Raw genomic sequence first — 17,810 nt, forward strand, 5'->3', positions numbered from 1 at the left:
ATAATGACTGACATAATAATAAAAATAAAATAAAATGACAGGCATATATAATCAATAAATGTTAGCTAGTATAATTACCTGTATCTGAAGATATTTTCAGAGCTCATGAGAAGGTACTATGGCACACACACACACACACAAAATCCAAAAACCCAAGAGAAAAATAAGACCCTGAGGCCATCTCTGATGAGGGAAAAAATTGCTTCCTTCTTTGAGTGCCATCATTAAGAAGTGATGGACTATTTATGTAATGCAGATTGTTTTATCAATGAGAGGGACAAATGAACTGTAAAGGAAATGTACAATACAAACAATGGCAATATCTATTTAAAAATCTTAACAACATACACTTTTATACTCTCATGTGCCCAACAGAGTCATCCTGTGTAATTACAACACTGGGTTCCCATTAAGGACAAAGGAAATGGGCAGAAAACAAACTTGGCAGTAGAAACTGAAATGAGAAAAGGCAGGCCTGTTAAGTAAGAGACAAAGGAAGCCTGCCCTAGGGGGAACCATATGATCTCTTCTGACCTAGCCTCCTAAATGGATTGATCTCCAGGTTCAGCCTACATAAGATTTCACACCCAATCATTTTAAGATATTGCCTGAAATTCCTTTCTCTAAAAAAAGTGTGTGTATGTGTGTGTGCCTGTGTGTATACTGTATATAACATACCTACTGTTATATATATATTACAATTAGAATAATTCTTAAGATGCACTCCTTCAAAAAGCCAGTAATTATCATTGTGTTTTAGCAAATGTGTAATTTATGTTATTAAGTTCCCACAATGGAAGGGGTACATAGGAAGGTAGGAAGGTTTCAAGACTCTAAAAAACAACAGGAAGGCATGCCTTCCTGAGGGGCAGGGAAATAGGACACTGAAGTGCTGAATTCAGTCCTTGAGAGCACACAATTCTACCGCAAGAAAGCCCTATTGTCTTCAACCACACAGGTATAAATGATGAGGATAAGCCATGTCTTATAGAGCTAACCACATATGTATCCTAGGAGGAAATAAATGGATAACACATATGACACAGAATGAACATATCCATTCAGAGGAGAAGCCACCGGACATCCTTACACACTAAAATTGCAAGCAATGATCCATTGAAGTAAATACCACGAATAAATATTAACTAAGAACTAATTGAGTATATTATATAATATAATGGGAAATAACAAATGGCAGGGAAAATGTTCCTCTTTGTGATGTTCATAGCCCAGCATTAAAATTTAGAAATATAAAAGAGCCTTTGAGAGTGAAACAATACATTATATTGGCACTGTTTTTCAAATGTTCCTGTTAAGTGGTATGGACAGTGAAAGTTTGAAAAGGTTTTTAGAGGGGATACAAAGGGAAAGTCTTTAAAATTAAGTCAGAAATACTTCCATTACTTATTAAAGAGAAATCAAGAGGTAAATTTGTGTAATATTTTTAACTCCAAATATACATAACAATCCAAGTAAGTTTCTAAAAATTTAAATTACACTTTTGCCTTCCTCTTTGGTTATTTGATCCAATGTACATATTATAAGGCCTTTTATGAAAATAACACCCACATCAAAATGTACAGGCAGAATTTCTTCTCTTTTCTCTGCCTGTTCTCTTTCCTGAGAAAACCAATGCACTTCTATGATGCTTTGGTTATAGGCAGACTAACAACATGAGCCTTAACCTTAACTTGTATTATATCCTATGAATTTGGAAATATGGGAGACTGATACATAGATCGTGAACTGCTACAGTGGTCTGGAGATTTGCTGGAGCTTCCTGTTCTTGTAGACATGAGGATGGTATAGTGATATGCTTACCATGCCTTACTGCTTCTCTAGAACTTTGGAGAGTGGGGCACCTGAAAAATTAGCATTGGAGCAATACAGCTTTGAAGATGATGAAGGGTGTCAATTAATTCCAGTGGAATAGAGCATAGCCTGCCACTGCTAAGTAAGCAACAGGGATTCCACTCGGCTTCCATAAAAGATGGTTTTGACTCAGGATGACAGCGAACGAGAAGAAAAAGATGGCAAAAGAAGGCATGTACCTGGAAATTTTTCTGTGACTTAAACAAAAAGATTCTTTGGGGAAATTCTATTTTCTCCATGGAATAAAAATAATCTTGATAATGGGGAAATATTTCATAAGAATATAGGATGGTCACAATTTAGGCAGCTTTATATTGGTAACTTATGAGCGTTTTAAGCACTGCTTGGTACAGGGGAGACTGAATAAATATTCGGGGACCAAATATTATGTTGTATACCCCTGACTACAGACTCTGACTTGAAAAGACATATAAGTTAGGAAACAGAAGAGAATGTAACTTCCAGGAGTAGAAATATGACTAAGATACCTGAATTATTTAATTATTGTTCTGTCCTTAATTTCTGTGACAAAATCAAAGGAAGACATAAAGCAGATCCTGAACTAATAAATTGACCTTCTCAATGGCTCCAGATGATACAAGGTAACAATGGCATAAACTGGCACAATTTAATAAGAGCCAGATTCCTTGTTAATTTGATGGCCATTTACCCCAAAGTGAAAAGTCATATCTCTGATTTTGAAACCCATTTGTGGGAAAAATAAAAAGTGGAAGAATATTGCCTCTAGGGCAAGATTAACAAGTCTCTCCTTTCTCCATCCTCTCTCCTTTTCATCCTTTATTCTACTTCTAAGTAGAATTTCTGACCTTGATTGTAAAGATTCTAGGTCACTGTACTGGGACAACATTTCAGGAATAGAAACTTAAGTGGGTATTTTTCCACCTTGGACAAATGACCTAGACCACTTCATTTTAAAAACAGGAAGCATTCTATTGCTCTTGCTTATTTTTTTTTTCTGGTTCTGTATTCTAAATTAACCTTTTTTGGAATTGGAAGGAAGCTATGTTCTAGACCTTTGTCCTAAGCTATCAGGTCCATCTAACCAAAGGAATTGGAGTATATCCTGTGATACAAATCCCATGATGCATGTAATTAGCAGGTAAATAGTAAAAAGGAGTATGTGCACTCAGACTTTCCCAGCTTTGTTTTCTTATTTAGCTATTGATGGGTCCCCTTTTGAATACAAACTACACTTGAGAAATATAACTTTGGATAGTTTTTTAAAAGTATAATCCACAGCAGTTCCTATAGAGTAAATGAATTAATATACTTGCATAGCTGATTAGTTAAATAATTGCATGCTTAAAAGGAATTTTATGAAATTCACTAATTCTGTGTTTAAGTGTAATACTTTTATTGTTCCCTTACAAAGTAAATCAAATAGGCAATGAATGATAATAAGGTATCCAAGTTAAGATAATACATTTAATTTAACTTGAGATTAATGATGGCAGCTTTTAAGTAACTAACCATGTCATAATCAAATACTGATTTTTTTCCTTTCCTTTTTTAGCACCTAATGTAAGTACCTATACTAAACCAGGGAAGTAAGGTCTGTAATAATAATGTGAAAGAACAGAAATTATGTTCTCTGCAATTCTATAATCTCAACCTTAAGAAGATTTAATTATTATAATGTGGTATTTAGAAAATATATGGGCTTATTAAACAAGGCAAGACCTTGGTAATATGGTATACTGTTGAACTTTCATTTGATTTAAGAATCAGTCAGAGAGCAATTTGATATATCATACCCTAATGTATGTTATCTCTCTTTGACTATTCAATTATTACACATACACTTCTAAAATTTTAAGTGCACCATTTTCACTAAGTTCCATCTTGAACACCTGTGCTTAAACATACACGCACACACATGCACACAACCAAACACACAAAATGGAAAGCAAATAAGCTCTCTAATTAATCAGCTATATCTTGCATTCAGAAGTAAATAAATTTTAAATACAGCATGATTTCCCATTGTCCAGTGATTTAAAATATAAAACATTTTGTGGAGTTAGAGGTCCACTTGCTACCACCCAAATATTTATATCAGAAAAGGGAAAGATTGGACATACTGATTCTCTTAGAGGGAAAATCTTTTCAATTTCATCAATTATATAACATGAATTCTATCTAGTAATACAATCTTGGTTTTCTATAAGAAAAGCAAGCACTCAAAATTAATATTGTATATATTCTTTCTCTGTGTTCACTTTCCATGATTAGAAGCTTTGTCATTATAAAATCTTTTTAGATAAATGTATCATACATCATCAATTGGAATTTTTATTAATAATTTACTAACAGGTATATAAATTATTGTTTATGTATTTACCTGTCAATGTATCATCTTAGATACTACTGCTTTGTGATATAAGACCTCTCTGTGAACTTGGGAAGTATATGTCACCTTTGTAGATTTTAACCTCTGAAGTCTTTAGTTTCCTCTTTAAAATACAGGGGCTGAAATGAATTTTTATGTGGTTACTTCTAGCTGTGACAGTTTATAACATGTATCTCAGGGAAATAAAAACAATATAATTAAACTGTGCATATTTATCTAAACATGATATTGTAAAATAGAATATATAATAAACTAAGAGGAGAAAAAAAATGAAGTCAAAAGACACTATGCAATTTCTTTCATTTTTATCTTCTCATGACCTTTTGGTATTAAATAGAATAACAAATCCAAAAATATTTACTTATATAATATTTTTTCAGTAGCTGGAGGAAAGGGTGGTTTAGAGGAATTTTAATCCACTGCCTTCCTTCCACACTCTCTTCCACATAAATATTTAATCCACATAACAACAGGGTCCAGTCACCTCCAATATGGGGGGACAATTTCCTTAGCTTTTCTCTAAACAAGATGGCTGCCGCAACTCCTCTTTGGGTTCTCAAGGTGCCACAGTATAATCTAACAATTTGCTAAATGCTACTATTAATTATATTACTAGTTATCTTGTTCCATGAGATTTTGGAATTTAAACTGTCTCAAATTGTAGGTCAATTTCTCTTTACTGGACAGAGGAGAAAAACCCAGGAGAAAACTCGGAGAGTCCAAGTTACCTCCCTGGAGTCACCCTGCCAATTATAAAGATGAGAGAAAAATTCAAAACATTTGATTCTACACTCATATAAGAGTTTAGCTAATGAGCAATGTTCATTTTTGATTCTTCATTCATTTTCTTTCATTCAACAAATTTTTTTAAGGGTTTGAAAAAACATAACCATTATTGCAGGTACAGTTAACTTCCTCATTGATTCTACCAGTGGAAATTCATTTATTCTTTATGGATGCCAAATTGCTTTTGAACAGCCTGATTAAAATCCAGTGAACCGACAACAGTCATAAAAAATTTGCACTTAAATATATAAGGAGATAAATTCAAATGGCACTCAACTGGATACAAAATCCTACTCATCCAATTTTCACTATAACTCTCAAATTAGTATTATCAAATATATACTATCATATAATTTGCATTGTTAAAGTTTATTAAATTCATTATAAGTGTAAGTCCAAAATAATACTACTGAAATTAAGTTATTTTCTCCAAACAACAGAGGAATCTTGAAATAAAGTTATTTGTTGTGTTAAATGTGAGAGATGCACATTGATATATTCAATTAGACAATTTTGAAATATCACATTTTTTAGAAATTTCTAAAAACAGAAGACATTGGGTAGGTAAGTTTAAAATGTGTAGTATGCATTTCAGGTCACCTGTTATCAAATCACCACATAAAATCCATCCATTTCCCAACTACACCTATAATCCAGTCTTAGAAATGCAAAGATATCGAAAGTTAATCAAGGATACACCTCTAACTGCAAAACAATTTACCCAGTGGTAACCACAATGGTCATGTGCACTATTAGCCATTCCCAAAATTTTAACAGAGTATCTAGCTAATTATTTTATAATAATAATATTTTCACTTTTCTCTTACACTTAATATTACTAAAGAAAAACATTCTTTGCACTTGCAGTTTGCATCCATATCCAAATAGTAATACACAGGAGAGAAAGAATGTCATTCCACTGAGAGAAAAACAAAAATTTTAATAGTTCAGTCCTTTAGTATCACATTTAAATAACAATATTTTACTTTCTAAATCAATTGTTTTAAGGAAATAGCAATCAAATATATCCAAAGGGTTCTATAAAATACAAGATTATGTGTTCCACAAAATCATCTTTAAGTTATTATAGTTACAGGACTAGACCTGTAAATTCTATGTTAATATTAAAGGAACAGAAAAGTATGTTTGCCTTCACCAACTGCAACTGTAAGCAAATGCAGGTATACAGCACTTTATTAGTAAGAACTCCTTTAGTAAGCACATGTTAGAGGAATTAATCATTCATTCCCTGCAGACTGCTTATGTATTTCATAGGGCCATTATCTGATCTGAATAACAAGAACAATTGCATAATAAAACACATTACTGCTGACACTAGCAACTTTATTTTTTCAACTTTAAAGTTGCAACCATCTCTGTATTGCATAGAAAACTTGTGGCAAAAAAAAAAGAGAGAAAGAAAACAAGAAAACAAAACAAACCCCGACAATTTGATCACCCCGTCCAGTTTTGACTTTTTTTGAAAGTGATCAAATATAGTATGTGCAAGCCTGACTAGAAATGGTTTTAATTCAGGCTATCTTCCTTAGCACAAAAACATAATTAGAACATAGGCAGAATGTGTGTCACATTAATTTTCATGTTAATTGTAAATCTTTGCTTTCAGCAATTTGAACAGGATCAACAATTCTGTCATGTCTTTTCTACTGTAGAAAAGTGTCTTATAATAATATATGTAATAACATGTTTGAACCACTCAAAAAATTGGCTATTTCAGTACACTCTTACCTTTTATTTTTTGATAATTGCTTTTTCAAACATCAGATATCCTTTCAGATATTTGAGGTCACAAGTTAGTAGAGGTCATATGCTTTACAAATATGATCAAACAAGGGCTTAATTTTAAATTACTTGAATTCATTTTAAACCAATAGCAGAAATGGCAGCTGAGAATAGCAATACCTCTAAGAAAACCCATTTGATAGAAAATAAAGTAATATACAAGAAACAATGACATATGTTTCCTGAACGATTTCCATATATTATAACTTCATGTCAACGAATTCATCAACTATCCTACTGTTATTTCATTACCCTAAAAACTTATGTCCCAAGATATTCAGAGTTTTTGACATTGAAGAACCATAGCAACTCTAAAAGATCTTTCCTTTTTAAAACCATTGTACATTAGTTTACTCTTAAAATTTTAAAAATCAGTGACAAATGAATATTGCCACTTTTATATACTCATCTGAGTAAATATAAAGGTAACTTTTTTTTTTTACTTTATCAGTATTGGCAATTAAATAGAAGAGGGCGCTTAGGTATTATTTGATGGTAAGGTGTTCTGTTGAAAAAAAAATTCTGTGAGATAAGTGGCTTTAATTTTCAATCTGGTTCATAACTCTTAAAGATATTTGCTTGTAAAAGTGTGCTTTACACTGAAACAGAAAATTGAAAGTTAAAGATAAAACAAACTTTTAAAATTACTATTCTACACTAGTCAGCATGAATGCTATTATGTCAGAGAACTTTGACTTTGTTAAAATTCAGCTCTGTTGTATCTAAATTGCAATTCCTATTGTATCTACTGTATATGTAACAATGAAAGAAGAATTAAATTCCGAGTCCATTTGGCAGTAATAAAGAAAAAAAATGCTGAAATGTTATTGATTCTCTCCCTCTTGTGCAAAACAAACTGACTCAACTATATTTTTACTGACATAACACAAGGGTTTTATTTAGATATTACAAAATACTGGCAAATGCTAGACTGTATATCTTTTATTCTTTTTAAATATATCATTAACCCTTTCAGAGAGAAAGGAAGAGTGTCCTACTTGTTTTTACAGAAATGCTGCAGCTACTGACATGGTGATGTTAGCCCCAAGAGGAATACTGCCTGCAAAAGTTTTTGATGCAGAGATATTCAGCCCTAGGAGACACCTTAAGCCTGTCACTAGCTGCTGAGTCCCTGTCACAGTTTATAACCTGCTGTGTCAAAGTCACAGCCTCAGCTCCTACCCTCTCCAAAGCACTTTTCACATTCCCTCTCTAAATTAATTTCATCCAAATTATCCAAACTAGCCTGGTTTCAGGATTTTCTTCCACATCTCATCTACCTACAGGCATTAGAAACCTCAACAGGATTTTCTCCCGGTCTTTCAAACCATCTTTATTAACTTTCCCTTGACCCAATTTTTTGGCAAGCTGTCTTCAGGACTAAAGATAAAGCAAGCAACCAAGTGAAGTCAGAGAAGGATGGGAGTTGGTGTGGGTTAAGGTTGAGGTGGAAGGTAGCAGGAGAAGTGAACCAGGTTAGAATTCTCAAGCTTTTTCTAGGTAACCATTCTTAAATCTTAGAACCAACCAACATTTCACAGGCCAGGCTTCCAACAGCCCTTAAACAATAAACGTTTAGAAATCAGATCCCCAGTAAGGTTCCCCATACTGAAGTCTTCTCAATGTTCTTCAAAAATAAATAAATAAATAAATAAATAAATAAATAAATAAATAAATAATAAAACAAATAAATAAAGAGCTTGGCAAACCACTTCTCAATTAAGAACTACTTAAGTTATATAAGTCAACTTCGTCCCCGGTAAAACGAACTGTGTCTATACCATTTGAAGGGAGAGCATTCAGCATATGCCTCACTTTAGAGAAAAGAAATACAAAAGCACAGTTTACTTACTAAAGCAGACGCTCCAGTCCTCCTTGGAAACCCTGAGGAGTCTTCTCTTTTCTTTCCTACCAGTCAAATAAAGAATTGTCTTTCTATTCCACACAGGCCCAGAATAAACTGCAAGAAAGGATAGCACATGCACAGCAGCCCATCGGGCTTTGCCTTGGGTAGGGTGCTTCAGGGGCTGTTTGTTTCAAAAGTGGGATCTTCTTTTTCCGGAGGGAAGGGGCAACGACCGAAGAAAATAAGGGCGCTCCGAAAGCTTGCTTGTGTCCTGAAAATTATTCTGAAGGCAAAGTACCTGCACTCTCTCCCCGCCGAGGCTGCCTGTCAGCGGCGCGCGAGGGGAGGAGGCTGAGGAGGAGGAGCAGCGGGAGGGCTCGTGCTGGGAGGGGGCCGCCTGGGCGGGGGGAGGCTGCTGGGTGGCCGGCTGAGCTGCCACCGAGACCGCGGGGAGACGAGCGGCTGTCAGGGCGAGGCGTTGCCCCACGCGCTCGGGCCGCTGGGTGCGGGTGCGGGCGCGGTGGGGCGGGGAGCAGAGGCGGCGAGCATCTCCCGGCCGCTCCCGCACTCGCTCGCCGGCTCGCGCTCCCTCTTCCCCCCGCTCGCACACACAGGCACACACCCCACGTCTCCAGCAGCAGCCGCTCGGCCGCATGCACTCACCTGCATTTCCTTAACGAGCCACTTGATGGCTGCCAGCGGCGCGGGCCGGGCTCTGGCGAGGGGGAGCCGGGGCGGGGAAGACGTGGCGCGGGATGTTCTGAGCGCCAGCCCGGGTGGCGGCAACGGCGGCTGTGCGGGAGTGAGAGCCAGGGCGGGAGGAGGGGAAACTGGGAGGTCACCACGCGCTGCCTGGGCTCGACCGAGCGGACCCCGCGACCCGTAGGCCGTGGCATGACCCCCGGGCTCCGGGATAAAGCGGTCCGCCCGGGGAGAGGAAGCTATTCCCGACCACTAAAGCCACAGAGGACTTGTCCAGGTGTAGATCCCGGTTGCGCTTCTTCAGGTGTTTGCGTGCTTTTGGTTATTTCGGTTTTTGTTTGGTTGCGTTTTCGAAGGGAAGCAGGCGGCAAGCGTTAGGGGCGGCGGGGTTAAAAATGCGGGGAGGGGGCAGAGTTTTAATTTGCAATACATTTTTTGCTTATGAAGAGTCCACTTTAGTGAAGAGTAGGAAACAGGAGCAGAGGCTGCGTGGTGCAGGGTGCACTGCATCTCGGATACTGGATGTAGTTTTCAGTTGGGGTGCTTGGTAGCGTGGCTGGACTTGAGGTAGAGATAGGACTCTGTCAAGGCGGTAGTTGAGAAGGGAAAAACCTGTGAAAGTTGCTAGAAACTAGCCTCGCTTCTGAGGCGAGGACACGGACTGCATGGGGATGAGGGGAGGGTTAGGTATTTCTCTACTACCTGATTAGGAGAATGACCAATGCCTCTGAGGTGGTGTATCACAGACTCTACAAACATGGAAAGAGTAACTTAAATCCCCTGAGCAAAGCTAGAGAAGAAGATTGGAGCTAGGGAAGAGTAGGGTGGAAGAAATGTAACAGAAAACTTCTATCATTTTACCGTCATTTGTGTCTAATCAAAGGATGCAGCTGTGGCAACCAATGCTATCTCTCTTGCTAAAGAAAGAGCAATGTCACCACATTGGTGCTTTAAAAAAAAACCGCTAAAATAATTATCCTGTTTATAATAATGCAACAGAAAGCCTTCCAGGTACCCTCTGGTCAAAGGTGCCCTAAGCACTGTGGAAGAAAATGAAAAGCAGTGAGCCATCTACTTTCCTTATATGTCCATGATCTAATAGCAGAAATGTCACTTTCTCCCAAAGAGAAATAAAGCTTAATCAATACATGTGACATTTTCCCCAGGGTCCTTTCACCTCTTTTCTTTTCATGTCTGCTTCATTGCCTGTCATGTCCCTTTGCTCTTCAGGAGTGACCCTTCTTCTGAACCCATCTCCTGCCAGGCTACCTGCTCTACCCCCTTAAACCTACTGAGCTCACCCATCCAGGAAGGTTCACAATCATTATAACGTAAAGCTGTTTTTGGAAATGATAGGATATAAACCAAAATGATTTCTTCTGTGTGTGCAAGTGTGTGTGCATGTGTACGTCTATCTTTATAATTATGCAAAGCACCTGCCCCCTTATGGTGTTGTCTGTGCAAGATGATGACTAACTCATTCTCTCTCCTAGTCTCTCCTTCTCTCCCTCCTTCCCTCCCTCCCTCCTTCCCCTTCTGCACAAATACACACCACTCCCTCCTGTCTCAGTTCCTTCCTGTCAGTGTTCAATAATGGTTTTACATGAACTTTCTGTTTGAAAGCCTCTGACTACCAAGAGCGAGTTGGAGCGGGTTTGTAGGAGGGATGCCAGAACTCAACGCTGCTGCTGTTTCCTGTCATCACTCACTCATTACATACGCTACTGTACTTAATGCCAAGTGGCACCAGAAAGGATTTCCTCTTTTGCTATTCGTAATAATCGTAATAATATATTTGCCCTCCCTGGAAACACATATAATTAATAATAAAGGAAATAATGCATCCTGATACCATGGGAAGAGTAGATGAATGCTGATGTGGTGGTGTTTGTCACCATTTCTGTTGTTGCTGCAAAGACAATGTGACCACTTCTCCCTTTCTGCTGCTTCTGGTGGGTTAAGCAAAGCATTTGGACCTTTTACTGTGTTCTCTTTTCCATCTTTCCCTTGACAATAGTTTGTGTATTTTAAATAAAGATTTCATTCTGCCAACCCGCAGGAAGCTTTTAACAAGATGCAGCTGAGCGTGTCGATATCTTATATCTTTTTCTGCTGTATGGGGGTGTTCAACAACTTGAAACTCATCTCAACTTCAGCTCAAAGCTGGCATCTCACAGAGAGAGTGCTCCCTGGAGCTGATTTACTCTTGCTTCTATACAACAATACTTTGGTGCCCTCTAGAAGAACACAGGGTAATTAAACAATGGAAGAGTAAGGGTTATAGTTAACCCCCTTCCTCCTGCATCACTCCCTACTTAATAACACCACAAGTGTTAATTGTGAGTAGCTTTTTATAGAGATTTTATTAGTGATTCTTTAGAGTTGGACTGACATATCATTCCTGAGGATAACCGCACCAAGCTGCAACAGTTCAAAAATATTTCATTATCTATCCACCTATCCACCTCCTATAATATTATGTTTTATTTGTCCTTCTTAAATGAAAAGGCAGCTTTAAATGGCCCCTTTATCATTGCATATTTATTTTTAAAAGGCAGCATTACTTATTTAAATTGGTCATTGTCAGTGAACCATGTGTTTAAAAACAATCATGACAGGGCGCCTGGGTGGCTCAGTCATTAAGCGTCTGCCTTCGGCTCAGGTCATGATCCCAGGGTCCTGGGATCGAGCCCCGCATCGGGCTCCTGGCTCCACGGGAAGCCTGCTTCTCCCTCTCCCACTCCCCCTGCTTGTGTTCCCTCTCTCGCTGTGTCTATGTCAAATAAATAAATAAAATCTTTTAAAAAAATAAAAATAAAAAAATAAAAAAATAAAACAATCATGACAAATGTGAAATAGAAATTACAAAGGGAGTGGGATAGGGCAAGGAAGCATGGTCTTGAATATCAGACATCTCAGCTTATTCTCTTTTGAGGTTCTCTTTATTTTACCACCTTACTTCATTTACCAAAACTTTAGTTAGCCTTGTTATATTTAAGCTTAGAATTGATTTTAACAATCTCTGTAATTTACATCTGGTTTATGGGTTTTTGAGGGAATCAAGTACTTTCTGACTTGTCTCAGTTGTTGAATTAGGCTTACCAGTGCATCGGTAGCAACTCCACAGCAATAACTTCCTGTTTTAATATGTCCTTTAAACATAGTAATAGTTGGGCGCCTGGGTGGCTCAGTTGGTTAAGCGACTGCCTTCGGCTCAGGTCATGATCCCGGAGTCCCAGGATCGAGTCCCACATCGGGCTCCCTGCTCGGCAGGGAGTCTGCTTCTCCCTCTGACCCTCTTCCCTCTCGTGCTCTCTATCTCTCATTCTCTCTCTCTCAAATAAATAAATAAAAAATCTTAAAAAAAATAAACATAGTAATAGCATCATGGGAAAACATCCTAATTATATAGTACTCGGTAACGTGGATTGGAAAAAATAGAAAACAGGGTAATAAGGGAGCTAGGAGGAGCAAGTAACCTGTTATCAGGGAGACAATGATCAAACGAGCTATCCCATGACCACCAGATTGGTGAGTTTGATTTATCATTAGTAATCTCTCTCACTTTGCCACCTGTGAGACATTTTTGTTTTGTTTTGTTTTCTTTGTTTCTCAGGAAAAATGGTGTGCACTTAATTTGTTCTCCCTTTTCTCCATCTTTCCTTCCAAAGTTATTCTGATTGGCAAAAAATGCAAGTAGAAACAATTTTATATTGATAATAGAGTGGGAAGTCATGCACTTAATGAGTCTAATAAGCTGGTACTTATTTCATATGAAATAAGGAAAATCCTTGACTCTTCAGCTTTTATTTTGGTCAATGAGGGCAGAGTTCTAATTGACTAAATGAGTCTAATTTACCTAATTTTTATAGATGCTTTTCTACCAGGAAAGCTGCTTAGGAACCTTACAACATAATGAAAAATATGATTTGATTATACCCAATTTAGGGAGTCTTAATGAGTGGAGTTATATTTTGATAATTGTGGATTCAAGGTTTCAGGTTATTCCACTGAAATCATCATGTGGCTAATGCTAAGTTACAGAAGATCTAAATGCTTTGGAAATATGGATTTTGATATGATATAATATCATGATACACTTATTTTTTTCATTTATTATACTAATCATTATCTATTCCTCACCCCTTCTCAAACCCCAAATCCATCATTTGACCTTCTTTGTGCCCCAGGAGTTAGCCTCTAGGAACTGCATTCACCTAATTTCCCTTGTCCTTTGCCTTCTGTTGGGGTATAGTCAATGAGAGGCACTGGCAGGGGGCAGTAGGAGTGAGAATTCTTGCCCCAATTGGTCTGTAACTTAGCGCTGAGGTATCTTCTGGGAGTGCCTGCATTGCTCCAGGAATACACCCTTCCATAGTTCCAGCTCATATTTGCCACATCTTATCTCTTGCACCTTCAGCTTTCCACTGTGGCTATAGGATAGATACTCAAAAATATCTCATCACTTCCCTTAACGCTTGCTCCTCCAGAAAGTATCCCTTATCTAAATTCTCTCCCAAGTCATTCTTGATTGTGCCTTCTGTTTTCTCCAGGTATTCTTATTCATACATTTTGTTATTTTAAAGTATTAAAAGATAATAACGAATATTTTATTCAGTTGTTTCCAAGCTTAACATACTGTCCAATGTGTATGGAAGTGCGAAAACATTACCATTTCTCAAACTGAAAATAACTTGAACACACTGTAAGAAAGTATTTGACAGTATAGCTAGCTGGTCTGTATGGCTACATAATAAAAATGTATTAATATTTTCCACACAGATGTCATTTCTCTGTGTATTGAATGAGCCCAGTTCATCAAACTGGTAAAACTATCTCAGTTTTTCTTAAACATGTCAATATTCTATAGTCTCTGATTGCAAAAAAAAATAATATATAATAACAATAGAGGTTTTGAAGTCTAGTATTTATCATAGTTTGTAAGGTACTATAATTTATCAGTTTTTTAAAAGATTTTATTTCTTTATTTGTCAGAGAGAGCGAGAGAGTGCACAAGCCCAGGGGGAGTGGTAGGCAGAGGGAGAAGCAGGCTCCCTGCTGAGCAAGGAGTCCAATGTGGGACTTGATCCCAGGACCCTGGGATCATGACCTGAGCCAAAGGCAGGTGCTTAACTGACTGAGCCACCCAGGCATCCCAAATTTCATCAGTTTTAACAAACCAAATGAGTAGGAAGGCTGTAAGGATCCATTCTTCCAATTATTAAAAGAAATAGCCAATAATGATGATGTAAAAAAGTGACCTAAGTTATCAGTGAAAACCCAAAATAACTGCCCCATGCATATACTTTGGAAAGGGAACAGTTGAATATGAATACAAACAATGAAGTCTACCAAGTTCTTTTAACCAAGCATTTAAAAGATATATATCATATAAATTTAACAAACATCAGAATGTGTTCTTTAATGAAAGAAAGTATAATTTGAGAGAGAATATGTAATTAGTCCTATGAATTTTTGGTCTGTTTATGACCTAAAAGAATAATAAAAAAGGTATCTAATGCAAGATTTTATCTACACATCTCTACATAATTAAGGCATTATAAATTTTGCTTCTCCTGAATCCTGAGTAATTTTGTATTTTCTTTTATAAATTGGGTGTAAGAGTGGTCACAACCATACCTGTGCACATGCATGCACATGCATATGTACGTACTATTTTCTAGGTTTTTTTAAGTGCATTAACAATATACTATGTAAATATTAGATCTAAGAAAACCAAGGTACAGAAAACAGATTGGTTAGCTGACCCAGGGCCAAAAAGCAGATAAATATTGGCGCTGAGACTTGTACTCAGGCAGTCTGGATCCTGAGTTGCTATTTTCAACCAGTATTCTATGTCATAAGAAACTTTTCCAACGCATGTGCCTTTCTTTCTTAGGTTCAAGGCCTTCTGAGACAATTAGCTCAAATTAAGAAATTTCTATTCAGCGAATGGAAAATATAGGTTGGGGATGGTGCAAAAAGAAAATTTTCCTATCTTCTCTGAGAGCTAATTTTCAATTTTTTAAAGTGAGTTTTTTAACTTTATATTTCTATTTGAATCACTTTGCATATTATTTATTTTCATATGAAAATTTTGTGTTTCATATATCTAATTTTATGTGTTTCACATATCTAATGATACCATAGAGTAATCATATTATAAAAATAAAATTTATTATTTTTACTAGATACATTATGTATGAGTTGTTCTATTATCACTGTTGGCCACATTTGCTACATTTTTGTACATTTTTTTGGTCTATTCACATTTTGTACATTTTTTTTGTCTATTCACATTTATTTCCCACCTTACCTACAACCAGGAGGACAAAAGTAATATATAGCATGGAAGGTAATTCTATATATCACCTCTATTTTATAATAAAGGATCAACTTTCTGGAACCTTTTTAAGATGTCCCCCTGTTTTAGTGAAGGACAATATGTTTTCCAAGTACTTATTCCTGAACTTTTGTTCATGTGTAATGATACTGTGGCAAGAAAAAATTATAGTAGCATTTATTTTTATCACAGATTTTATGTGTATTTTCAACATTTAAAATTGTAGATTTTTAAAATAGAAGCAAAAGAAAGAAATGTGACAACCATATCATATGAAACTCTGCTTTCTGGCATTCTATATTTTTGGGTGATAAACAAATTAGAAGCTTATCTCCTTTTTATGGAAGGATATCTAAAGTAAATCAAAACAAGTCCATATAGGGTTTTAGAATTAATTTTTCCCTGTAATTATCAATATCATAACACAAGATGAATTGGCCCAGTACTTCACCTTCTTCCCCATTTTACTCTCCTAAACCCAGTATGTGTAGATGTTCATTTTTATATAACTAATGAGTAATAGAAGTCCTGTTAATTTTAGGGAAACTTTCCTTTTCATTGTAATTTAAAGAATAATTTTAATGCAAAAACATTTATCTATACACATATGTGTGTATGTGTATATTACTTACATTTATTTTTTGTTATCTAAATTGCCAAGTGTGTGTTTGATTTCATAAGCCCTCATGTCATTACACTTTATGAAAAAAATGTATTTTCACATTAAGTTTTTAAGCAAATTTTAAATGAGGCATTGAACAATTACTGCTATACTCAAAAGGGAAAAGAATTGAAGACTTTTTCGGGAAGTCTTCTAGAAAGGATGATAAAATGATGTGCCTAGTGAGGAGTCACCTTTACAAGTTCACTTCACTATTCTTACTATTAATAAGAATTCTCATCAGTTTCATCTAAGCAGTTTCATCTAAGCTATAAAAACATGAACATAATAGGGATATAGATCATGAATATGAATGTGATGGGGGAAGGATTTATTAAAGCTAGCGTCTTCCCACCAAAATCTCTTCCTGCCCCCAGGCCTCTCTCAGACACACGTATGCACAAGCCCATGTACATCCCCACTCGGAGCACAGGAAGTCATGTTTCCTTTGCTCAACTCCTGTTTTCATCAGGCCCTCTAAGGCTTTTGCTGCCCTGGTTCTCAGACTCTTGTTATGCAGAAACTGGAGAAGTGGAAGAAATCTGAGAATGAAAAGACTCAGACCAGGGATTTGAGAAATATTGAGTGGAAAGATATGATTTAAGGCAGTTGTAAAAAAAAGAATCTACCAAGCAATTACAAAATGTGGAAAAGTTGGAAATAAGAGAAAAACACTACATTCTGTGTAAGTGTCACTGAGGGATATGAATCAGGACCTACGAATAATACTTCTGAAGGGCTTAGTTTTAAAGACTGGATTGCATTTTTATTATTATTTTTAGACATTTTTTTCTTTGGAGAGTTAAAAGTTCTTACACCACATCATAAGGAGACTGGAATTTTTTGTGGTTTAACACGCATATATACACGCACAGATAAATGTACTCTTCACCCAAATATAGGTTACATAGTTTATAAATTGATTTTAAAATCTTAAGTTATTTTTAAAAGGTACCAGCACCAGCATGGTTTTAATATGGATAGGATAAATGTATTTTTTCTGTATTAAGTGTATTGTTTTCCTAAACGTTTCTCAACTAAGATGCATTACTTAAATTGAAGTTTTACTTAAATATTATTCAAATCTTTAGTGACCACTTTAATACATGTTCTCAAAGACAATGTTTATACATTATGAATATTAATAAAATATTATCTAATAAATAATAAAATATTTGCTTTAACATTGATTTCTTTAGCAAAAACATCTATAAACGCTTTTTTCACTTTGATTCTTAAGTAGAAATGTAAAAATTATTATTGAAAGCCACATTATTTTTGAGGAGTCAAATCAATGCTTCTTAGATAATTTTATTTCTAGAGCCTCTCACCTCAATCTCCACTTAATAAGTCTTATGTAAGTCCACGATACACAAAAATCTAAGACATACTTATCCAGACAAAAGAGGTATCAACCACATTCTCT

General features: G+C 36.2%; 1 long non-coding RNA gene across 2 annotated transcripts in view; it reads right to left on the reverse strand.

Annotated features, from left to right (window-relative positions):
• The window catches only part of LOC114212442 (uncharacterized), a 282,523-nt gene extending 273,080 nt beyond the window's left edge, over window positions 1–9,443 (reverse strand). Inside the window, exons 1-2 of one of the 2 annotated variants that reach the window (XR_003609963.2) lie at window positions 9,342–9,443; window positions 8,685–8,792 (exon numbers count right to left, since the gene is read on the reverse strand). This is a non-coding gene — a long non-coding RNA (uncharacterized LOC114212442). Of the gene's footprint in view, window positions 1–8,684; window positions 8,988–9,341 lie in introns of those variants that run through there. The other variant, XR_003609962.2, reaches the window with a different exon arrangement.
• Window positions 9,444–17,810: the final 8,367 nt, after the last annotated feature.

The sequence above is a fragment of the Eumetopias jubatus genome, unplaced genomic scaffold, assembly GCF_037043125.1.
Source record: "Eumetopias jubatus isolate StellerSeaLion01/CBP00866 unplaced genomic scaffold, mEumJub1_p1.0 scaffold_15, whole genome shotgun sequence".
In the NCBI taxonomy this organism is placed as follows: Eukaryota; Metazoa; Chordata; class Mammalia; order Carnivora; family Otariidae; genus Eumetopias; species Eumetopias jubatus.